Source organism: Mandrillus leucophaeus, unplaced genomic scaffold (assembly GCF_000951045.1).
Source record: "Mandrillus leucophaeus isolate KB7577 unplaced genomic scaffold, Mleu.le_1.0 Scaffold267, whole genome shotgun sequence".
NCBI classification, from domain to species: Eukaryota; Metazoa; Chordata; class Mammalia; order Primates; family Cercopithecidae; genus Mandrillus; species Mandrillus leucophaeus.
This window is the reverse complement of record NW_012102776.1, coordinates 792449-803472: the sequence shown is the minus strand read 5'-3', so window position 1 is coordinate 803472 and position 11024 is coordinate 792449.

The window sequence follows — 11024 nt, the reverse complement described above, 5'->3', positions numbered from 1 at the left end:
TATCTATCTATCTATCTATCTATCTATCTATCTATCTATCTATCTATCTATCATCTGTCTATCTATTTAGAGACAGAGCCTTGCTCTATCAGCCAGGCTGGAGTGCAGTGGGACAATTATAGTTCACTGTAGCATCGACCTCCTGCTTTGGCTTCCTGAGTAGCTAGGACTGACTACAGGCATGGCATGTGTCACCACACTCAGATAATTTTTTTTTTTTTGGAGGGATGGGGACTTGCTGTGTTGCCCAGGCTGATTTTGAACTCCTGGCCTCAAGCAATCCTACTTTAGCCTCCCAAAGTGCTGGGATTACAGGTGTGAGCCACTGCACTCGGCCTTAATCATTTATTGATACTGTCCAAATTACTGCCTCCCTATTTGTATGTCCTTGCACATGCTCCTCTCTTTGTCTAGTGCATAGTTTTCTGCTTTCTTTGCCCAGCAAAAGCTGTCCTATATGTCATATGTAGTATATGTCTTATATGTTCTCTAGGAAACCTTCCTTGGCTCCTCTCATCCCTAAGGATTTTTTAGTTATGTGTCTCCCATAGGCTTCCTCTTGGAGCACTCTGCATGACTCCTCCAGTTTATTTTCTGGTCTTTCATACAGTGAAATCATGAGGCTCTTGAAGCCAGAGATACTGTTTTTGTTTAATGTCTATGTGCATATAATTTACTGTAGTGACTTAAATAGAGCAATTGCTTAATAAACCCTTGAAAGATATAATCAATTTCTTTTTATATTAATTCAAGACTGCATAAATGTTCTTCTACTCATCATTTCCCAAGAACATGAAAATAAAATTCTGAATACAGATACATATTCACTGTGTAAGAATTTAATGAGGCTAGACTAATATATACTAATTTTCAGTAATCTACACAAGCATTCAGAAGTCTTGATGCTGTGTTTATCCTTTTATTATTTCTTAGACAGTGATGCATCACATGCTTATTCCTAAGAAAGTATCTCAATAACAACATGAGTGATATTAGCACTGAGGGGCTGACAAAGTTACTATACTTCAAGGAAAATGTTTTTTAAAAGGGAATAAATTTTATATTTCTAAGCTTTGTGCTATTTTTACAACCACAGAGAAATTAAATGAGATCTGATAGGGCCTAGCTTTATTACTTGTATTACGCCTCGTTAGTTGCATCTTGGAGTAGCTCAAATCTGTCCTCACTGGAGATAGAATATTATTTTTATTTTGATATGTGAAAATAGTGATAAGCAGTTGATCTTTAAACATTTGAAGAGTTATATATGTTTTTTAAACACTGGAGATTTATGTAGAATTTCTAAGACAAAAGTGACAGAATAGGAGGAATGATCTCATGTAAAAGTGCTGAGAAGGTTATGACGCATCATCCAAATATGGAAGTTTATGATGAAGCCACACAATAGTCCTCTGCTTCGCTCCATAACAGGCTCATAAGATGGAGCACCCCTTGCTATTTCAAGCCAAGGGCCTTGGCTAACACTGTTCTCCAACACATACCTCATGGCTTGCCTCCTTCAGGAAGACTTGCTAGACACTTTGGTTAATTTAATTCCCCTTTTCTGTGATCTCGTGGGACCCAGGCATTACTTTATCTATCCGAGCACTCAGAGCTCTGTATTTTGATTTTAGTATATTTGTTGGTTTCCCTCCTGGACCATGAGCTTCTTTAGGTCATGGATCATGTCTTATCTGATTGTTCATCCCCTCTCTTTCTTAACAGGGAGCTTGGCACAGAGTAACTGCTGAATAACTGTTGATGGTTGGATGGATGGATACATGGATGGATGAGATGAATAAGTACAAAATACTAGATCTTTGCCTCTTTCCCTGCTTGTAATGCAGACAGGGGATATGTTGGAGGTAGAGAGTGGAATATGGGAGATTTCTGGTTAAGAGTGTCTCTCTTTTCTCTCACCACCAGTTGTTTTTCATGAGATTTATACTTCCCATATATAGTTAACTTCCTAAAACAATTAGCTCTACTGTTGAATTCCATCCTGCGAAGATCACGCATCCATCAATCTATGCACAGAGCTCACAGAGAGTGACCCTTTTGACACACACAAAAAATCCAATTCTAATGTCACTGAGCTGCCTGCAGATGTCACTCAGAGATAAAGCCAGTGTCTCTGTACCTGTCTTTCTTTTCTTCATTCTGGGCCACTGTCTCTTCAGATAAAGAGGAAGAGATGAGGATTCTGTTGTCTGTTATGTGCCAGGCCTTATTCTAAGTGCTTTACTTTGTGTCATCTCATCTCACCTTCACACAGTACTGCAATATAGGTACAGTTTATAGACAAGAAAACTAGGGGCTAGCTACATTCATTAGAAGCAATGGTACCCATCGAAAAGTGCACCAGCTTTAGATTCAAGCATTGACCCAACCATGTACCAAGATATTACCTTAGGCAAGCCATTTACCTTTTCTAATATTCAGTTTTTTAGTCTGTAAATGGCAATAATAAATGCTTTCTTTAGAGAGCGGTCATAACGGTTAAAGCAACTAGCACAGTGTTAGGCACGTAGTGTTAAGCGGATCTACATTATTATACAAATAGTCTAATATCATTCTACTCAATAGTAAAATTAACTCCAGTTTCAGAAGCCCATGTCCCCAGCCTGTTTAATGTCTATGTACATATAATTTATCATAGTGACTTAAATAGAGCAATTGCTTAATAAGCCCTTGAAAGATATAATCAATTTCTATTTAATATTAATTTAAGACTGCATAAATGTTCTTCTACTCAACATTTCCCAAGAAAATGAAAATAAAATTCTGAATACAGATACACATTCACTGTGTGAGAATTTAATGAGGCTAGACTAATATATACTAATTTTCAGTAATCTACACCCTGTTAAATGAGATAGTGTATAGAAAACTCGGCATGGTTGTAGAAGTATAGGTACTAAATATAGAAGTAGTGATAGCAGTAATAGTAATCTTTGGAGTACACTAAAATATTACAAATATTTTTCATAAATTATCTTGTTGTATTATCGCCATCTTACACATGAGAAAACAGAAACTTATAGAACTTTAATCACCTGCCCAAGACCAGGTTAAGTGCCAGAGATGAGACTCACATGTCCTCAGATTCTAAATTCTCTCTGCTTTCCACTATAACAAGTGGCCCCATGGGAAATGTGTTCAGCATTGGTCATGGTGTGGTTGATGAGGTCAGCTTATTATTGAAGTCAGCTTATTGCCCCGTTTGCAGCCTGGCCCCTCCTCTTCCCGTGTGTGGAACCTGGATTCAAACGGCCAGAGGGAAGCACTCTAACAGGGGACTCTGGCCTTGTGGAGAGTCCCTGTTTCCCCCTTTTCTTCCTTTTCACACAATAAAACCCTGCATTACTCACCCTTCAAACTGTCTATGAGCCTAAATTTTTGTGGCCGTGCAATGGACAAGGAATAACAAATTTTGCTTCATCTTCATCTTGAGACAGGAATACTGGGTGGTCACAGAAGCGAGAAAATGTCAAGCAGCAATTTCATATGGCAGCAAGAAAGGAGCTGTTAAAATTAGCTACAGGCTGGGCGTGGTGGCTCACGTCTGTCATCCCAGCACTTTGAGAGGCCAAGGTGGGCATTTCATGAGGTCAAGAGATCAAGACCATCCTGGCCAACATGGTGAAACCCTGTCTCTACTAAAAATACAAAAAACAAACAAACAAAAATAGCTGGGCGTGGTAGTGTGCACCTGTAATCCCAGCTACTTGGGAGGTTGAGGCATGAGAATTGCTTGAGCCCAGAGGCAGAGGTTGCAGTAAACTGAGATCACGCCACTGCACTCCAGCCTGAGCAATACAGTGAGACTCCATCTAAAAAAAAAGAAAAAACAATTAGCTACAATGACAAGAATGAGCCTAGGCTGATAAGACCCTAACAGAAAGGCTATGGGATAACCTGGTTGAAACTGGCTAAGTCCAACATGGTGGTGAATTTGACCCATGCCTTATCTAGACCTAATTATATGCTCATTACTATACTAAATTACACACCCACCAGCACCACGACAGATCCGAGCATGCCCATATTTAATATAAAAATAGGTGCCACCCCAATTCTAAGAAATCACCACCTTTTTTTTTTTCCTAGAAAACGTCATGATTATTCCACCCCCTAATTGAGATGAGCACATTAAAATAGAAAACCCAAATTCCTCTGTGTGTGACTTGTTCTCTTGAGCATGCCTGCACTTCTCTCTCACGTGCATACTTTCTCTTCGCAATACAAGCTTCTTGTCTTTCGCATCATTCTGACTCATTCCCAAATTCTTTCTTGTGACAGTGTCAAGAACCTGGATACTGGCTGGGGCTAGGGTTTCACTAGCATCCGGGGACCTTCCTGAACCCTCCAACAATAAGCTGACCTCATCAACCACACCATGACCAATGCTGAACACATTTCCCACTAGGGCCACTTGTTATAGTGGAAAGCAGAGAGAATTTAGAATCTGAGGACATGTGAGTGTCGTCTCTGGCACTTAACCTGGTCTTGGGCAGGTGATTAAAGTTCTATACGTTTCTGTTTTCTCATGTGTAACATGGTGGTAATACAATGATACAATGAGATAATTTATGAAAAATATTTGTAATAATATTTTAGTGTCCTCCAAAGATTACTATTACTGCTATCACTACTTCTATATTTAGTACCTATACTTCTACAACCATGTGAAGTTTTCTATACATTATCTCATTTAAACCTCACAAAACACTTGATGTGCTGATATTTATCATACAATAGTTACACCTGGAGAAATTAAAGTTTAGGGAGTTTAAGTCACTTTCTCAAGGTAAAAGAGCCATTAAGTGGCTGAGTTGGGATTTCAACATGTATCTTCGCACTCCATGACCTAAAAATGCTACTCTATGGCTTATAACATGGTAGACAAATGCTCTATTCAAGCTAGTTTACCATATGATATGATGGCAGCAGTTAATTGTATCATGTAACTGAATGCTTAATACTTGTAAGAAGGCATTTGAAAATTTTCTGTAGGATTCATTCTCAAATTACTTCCTTCTGAATTAGCGGGAGCTGTGGGTAGTTCTGCACATCTTGCCACTACTCATCCTGGAAGGTCTATTGCTAAGACAGAAGGAGAGGAAATGTTACACACATTTTCAGAGTATTGAGGGCTCAGGCATTGATGAAGATGAGCCAGTAAGATGGGAGTGGGTCCCTGGCAAACTCCTACTGGCCTGTGCACTGGGAGAAATGCTCACTGAGGTGGGTCCTTGGGAAGTTTGCTCCGTTTGCAGCCTGGCCCCTCCTCTTCCTGTGTGCAGAACCTGGAAATCAAACTGCCAGAGGGAAGCTCTCTAACAGGGGACTCTGGCCTTGTGAAGAGTCCCTGTTTCCCCCTTGTCTTCCTTTTCACCCAATAAAACCCTGCTTTACTCGCCCTTCAAACTGTCTATAAGCCTAAATTTTCATGGCCGTGCGATGGACAAGGACCCTGTCTTTAGCTGAACTAAGAAAAATCCTGCAACAAAGGCAGTGCCAGGTACTGAAGAGAGCTCCTGGTTTGATTCACACACACATGAACTAGAAACCAGCTTTGCCATCTTGCAGTTTTAGCAGGCAAGCATTCTATACCTCATTACCCTCATTCACAAAATGGGAATAACTATACTTCAATTACTTCATTAACCTGAAAGCACAAAAGGTGATTCAAAAGCCAAAGATTTCCAAGAAGATAACTAGAAGGGCAGGGCAAGTCTGCAAGCCTTTGCCAAACAGATAGCATTAAAAACAAACAAACAAACAAACAAAACAAAACAAAACAAAAAAACTCCTCAGTGTGGGACACCTCCTGATCCAAATATCCAAGTTGAACTGGGATTTGTTTCATGAGAAGCAGAGGAGCCAACATGAAGGGGAAAATACAATAGAATGTATGTTGTAATGTGAAGAATGTGATTACAGAGCAATATTTGTTACTCAAAACCCCCCACAAAGTGTGGCGTACTTGCAAAATGCCCATAAATGAATATGCTCTGTCAGGACGAGACACTGTAGGACAAGTTTTAGCTTCATCAGCATGTCAGTGCTTATAAGCCCAAGTCAGTTTCATTGCATGATGGAGCCACTGCCTTGCAGAGTGCAGGGCAGGGAGAGAGCCTTCTGAGAAGCAGACTTCAGTCCCCTTGCCATAAGTCAAGGTTCACAAAGGAACATCTCAAATCACTCGTAGGTCTGCCTACAGGGAAAAGTGTGTGGACATTCAGGCTTTCAGATATTTCCGGGCTCTGAGGCAGGCACTTTTCATGGTTTCTCAACAACTTCCCATGTTGCTTACCACAGGAGAAGAGTGTGCTTGTCCTACATCTTTTATTGCTGTGACAGTTGTTTTTTTCTCTGGCTAACACCAGTTCTTTTGTGCATTTTACTAAGCATGAGTCAGGTTCCCAGGATCTGACCACCTTGAGGCATTGACCCAATTATGTCTCTGAGCCTTCACAGAAAGGGGCTACATCCAGTTGCATTTTCTTAGAAGGTGCTGCTTCCCCACGCATAAAGGCACAGTCCCACACTCAGAGCATGCACATTTTAGATGAAAGAAATAAACATAGTTAGAGACCTGCTTGGCTGCCATGGAAGGGAATTTTGGACACTAGGGTCAGCATGTGATTTACTATAAAATTACAAGAGAATGTGCTCTTAAAAAGAACTGTAGTCTTCTTTTTCTTCTTCTTCTTCTTTTTTTTTTTTTGCCTGAGGCAGGTCATGGAAAGTGACTGATGCCAACAATTGCCATCATCCCTTTTTGTGACCTTGCTCCCACTTCCTGATTCCTCAGATCTGCATGAACCAGATTGAAACTCGGTAGTGCAATAAAACTTTATGCCATAAAATTCAAAATTCACCCGAATGTTTTAGCCTTAGTTCGTCATTTTCCAACTCTAGTGTGTGAACATTGAACATGCTCAGTGCACGTATGTTAACACCACATCCCAGGACAGGAGATGACCATATGGATGAATGAGAGAAGTATTCCACTTATGCAGCATTCTGTATCTTCAAATTCAGAAGCGCACAAAGTGCACAATACATACATGGAAACTCAGTTAGACACATTTTTCTCTTAAAAACCATCCCCTCATTTACCAACTTTCTTCTATCAACCTCTTTGAATTCACTTACATGAAAGCATGAGTCAAATACATAAAATTCTCTAAAGACATCATAGAGGAGACAGAGGAAATTCTCCTCATACATTCCACAGCCAAAATTTTGGAAGAAAATACATGACAATAGATTTTTGTTTGTCCAAGTTCTTTTTTAGCCAGGGATGCTGGGCTACAGAGGAGCATTTTTCTTAAAGTAGAATCACTGGTACCTCAGTGATGCTTGCTCCCTTTCCCCCAGATTTTCTTCCAGGAATTTGAAATTGCCCAGTCATTTTTGGAGGACTTATTGTCCATCTCAAGAGTCTTATAAGCAGTTTCTCCATGGAGGATAACCTACTGTGTGAGGAATTCTTATACTAGCTTCTAAGAGACAAATATCACAGTTCCTTATTATGTAATAATATAAAGAATACTCTTATTTTTACATGTGTGTCTGTTAATATGCTACAGAGGTGAGGATATTTCTTTTTGAAACATTTAGAACAATGGAAATAAAAATAAACTACAGACTTCTATATTTATAGATTAGAGAGCTATTTAAAAGTAGTGTTCTATACTGTTCTGTGGAACGACTGGTTAATTATATTTAATGACTGAAAAATAGACACATTGAAACAGCACACTGTATCTCATAAATATATACAATTAGTATGTGTCAAAAATAAAACTTTTAAAAACCTAGGAAAAAAGCTAGTCTACTGTGTTAAAACCATTAGTCATTAATAGTAATTATGAAAAAGGAAATATTATCATAGTGGTCTGTATTTTGGAAAACTTTGGCTGTAGTTGAGTATGTTTCTCAGAAAGAAGACATATGATTGAGGAAAGTCTACTGCAATCACACCTTCCATGTGGTTATATAAATGATTTGGAAGGATAGTTGCTTTATCAGTCAGGTTCCAGCTGGGAAAAGAGAAATCACTCTAGCTCTTTCAAATACAGTTAATTTGATACAAGAAATGGTGGTACTGGGGTAGAAAGGATGAAAAGCTAATATGAGGTGGTGAGGCAACCTAGAGATTTAGCAGCACCAGTAAGACAATAGGGTGATGCCAGACCTTGGACACCAGGGCTGTGTAGAAGGTGCTAGAAGAAGAGTGGGTACCTGGATGGGAGCTGGGAACCCAGCTTGGTCAGATTGTGAGCCATGGTGAAGGTGTAATTGCTGCCAGACACCATAGGAAGCAGACAGAAAGAGGGAGGGAAAGACACATTATAAGCCCAAGTTAGTTTCATTGCATGATGGAGCTGCTGCCTTGCAGAATGCAGGGTAGAGAAAGAGCTTTCTAAGAAGCAGACTTCAGTCCCCTTGCTGTAAGTTAAGGTTCACAAAGGAACATCTCAAATTACTCATAGGTCTGCCTAAAGGGAGCACTGGTTGCTCCCTTCCTTCTCTCCTCCCATCTTCCACAATTGCCACCAAGTACCCAAATTTACCGCCAGACCAAAAGAAATGGCCTAGGCAATGTAGCTTCTTATAATTCAGGGCATGGGAAAGGAAGAATAAGAAATGGATCTGAGAGGAAATGGAATTTTGACATGCATAAATGCTCTTCTCATAATCTGTGTTTGAACTAATAAGAAACTTACAAGATATAATTTTTTTGGACAAGTAGTTAGAGGAAACCTAATCATGCACTTTCCCCACTACCCTTCACCAACCTATTGAGCTCTTCATTGAACCCATCCTTACTCTCTTACCTCCTTTATCAAAGGACTGTTCTTCCTTAAGTATCACAATCTACCTAGGCTCATGTCATCCCGCCATGACTATGTTCCACCAACTAATCCATGTGTCCTCAAATATGTTACATCCCTCTCTATTCTTTCAGCCAAGATTCTTTGCAAAAGAGCATATACATGGTTTTTACACTTTTTATTATTCACTTTAATCTGATTTCTGCTGTTACAGTCTTTACATCTGACAAAGTCTTCCAATAACTCATCTGTCACCAAATTGAATGGGACTACCCCTTATAAAACTTTGAAGCTGACTTTGATTCTATTTATCTCTCCCTCCTTTAAATTGTTTCCTAACTTGTCTCTGTGAGACCAGTTCCTGTAAGTTTTCCCTTTTCTTTCTTAAATAGGGAAGGGTGACATTTCTCCATGGGAAGAAGAAACCGGGGAGAAGGCAACGCTAGGCTGGGAAAGAATAGATGACTCTTGGAAAGAGTCTTGGAAAGAAGTTAGAAGATGAGTTTCAACATCCCCAACAATCTCCCTGGCCAAACCCCCTATTTTGTACCAATTAAATGGATACCAATAACTGTAGAATCTCTGGTAAAACTACCACCATTTTTCTGAAAAGGAAAGGAAATCTTGTAGTTCAAATAGTTCCCAGCAGAGTGGATTCTTTCAGCTTCCACCCTCAGGCCTAGCTACCAGCCAGTTGCCATATGCAAGCTGTCCTCATAATGCAAGGAGGCTGAGCTGGGCATATCACCCTCACCAGTGGTTGAAAAGGCTCCTGTATAGCTTCATACCCAAGGGCTAAAATATAGAGAAAAATTAAGTTCTTCAGCGTGAGCACAGCAACACTAACAAATGGCCACTCCATGGAGTCCAGTCTATCCAGTGTTTTAGGTTCCAGGATTTCTCTCTCTCTGCTTGGACTCTATCAGGCCTCTCATACTGTATCCAAGCCAGCTGGCTGGGGCCTGCATTCCTCCGTCATTCCTACCCAGCTCTGCTTCTTTGGACTCAGCCCTATTTTGAGTATTCTATGGTTCATCTCAAAAAGAGATTATCCAGGGTGTATCTCTGACATCCGGTTGCCATTTCTGTCTCTGCTCTGCCCTCCAGAATCAAACTTTTGTTTCTTCCCCAAACCTTGAGGCTCTGCCATTGGATATAAATCTTGTGGCTGCACTTTCTTAGGATCAAACATTTCTGCCCCTGGTGGTGCCTTCTTACTCCTGTGAATTACCTCTCCCTTGACGTCTTCCTGTGTTGGATGACAGAAAATGGATGGGAGCAAACAACTGAAATGGTTAAAGCTTGTCCTTAAAAGACAGGTCTCTCATGACTGAATACTTCTTATACAATGAATTAATTAGTTAATCAATATTATTGAGCCTCTACCCATACTGTTCCCAACTGTGCCAGATAGCATGGAGGAGGCAAAAGGATACTCTAAAGAGTGTATGATCTAATCGAGTAGATTAATAAAAAGTGAATACAAGTAGTGAATGATTAGACCCTAGTACCAATCTGGGCTCTCTTACTAGTTGTGTAACTGTGAGGCTTAGAAAGGTAAATCACTTTCCCTTCCTATAGTATAGGAATTTAAAACATATCCTTTTGGATTATTGTGAGGATCAAATAAGAAGATGAAAATAGAACGTGTGGCACACACTGAAAAGCTCCCATTTTTTGAGCACTGCTTCAGTAAGTGTTCAATAGGGTAAACAGAAAAGACTTTGAATATTTGAAACAGGAAATGCAATGCTCACAGTTAGTTACACAGGTGGTAGAAAATGTACAAAGATCACAGGAGGTGAGGGAGGCAGCCCAGAGATTAGCAGCAGCAGAAAGTCGCTACCATCCTTAGGCTGGGGGGAGTGGGGAAGATCTGGGTTATAAGCAGGGTCACCCATCGAAAGTTGGAACCACAGTGACATGTGGAGTAGGAGCAGGAGCCACAGAGCAGCTGCCCCTACTGCTGGAGAACAAGCCCTTGGCACTGAGAGAGGGAGAGATACTTTGTTTTCCCTTTTCCTCCTTCTTCCTCTACCCGCAGTCTTCAGGAGGTAATTTTCATTAGCTGAATCCAGCTTACTCAGAAATAAGGAGAGCAACTGCAAAGATTTATTGCACCCCACCAACTATTCCTTGGCTCCCCTTGCAATACAGGCACACAAAGGTAAGGAC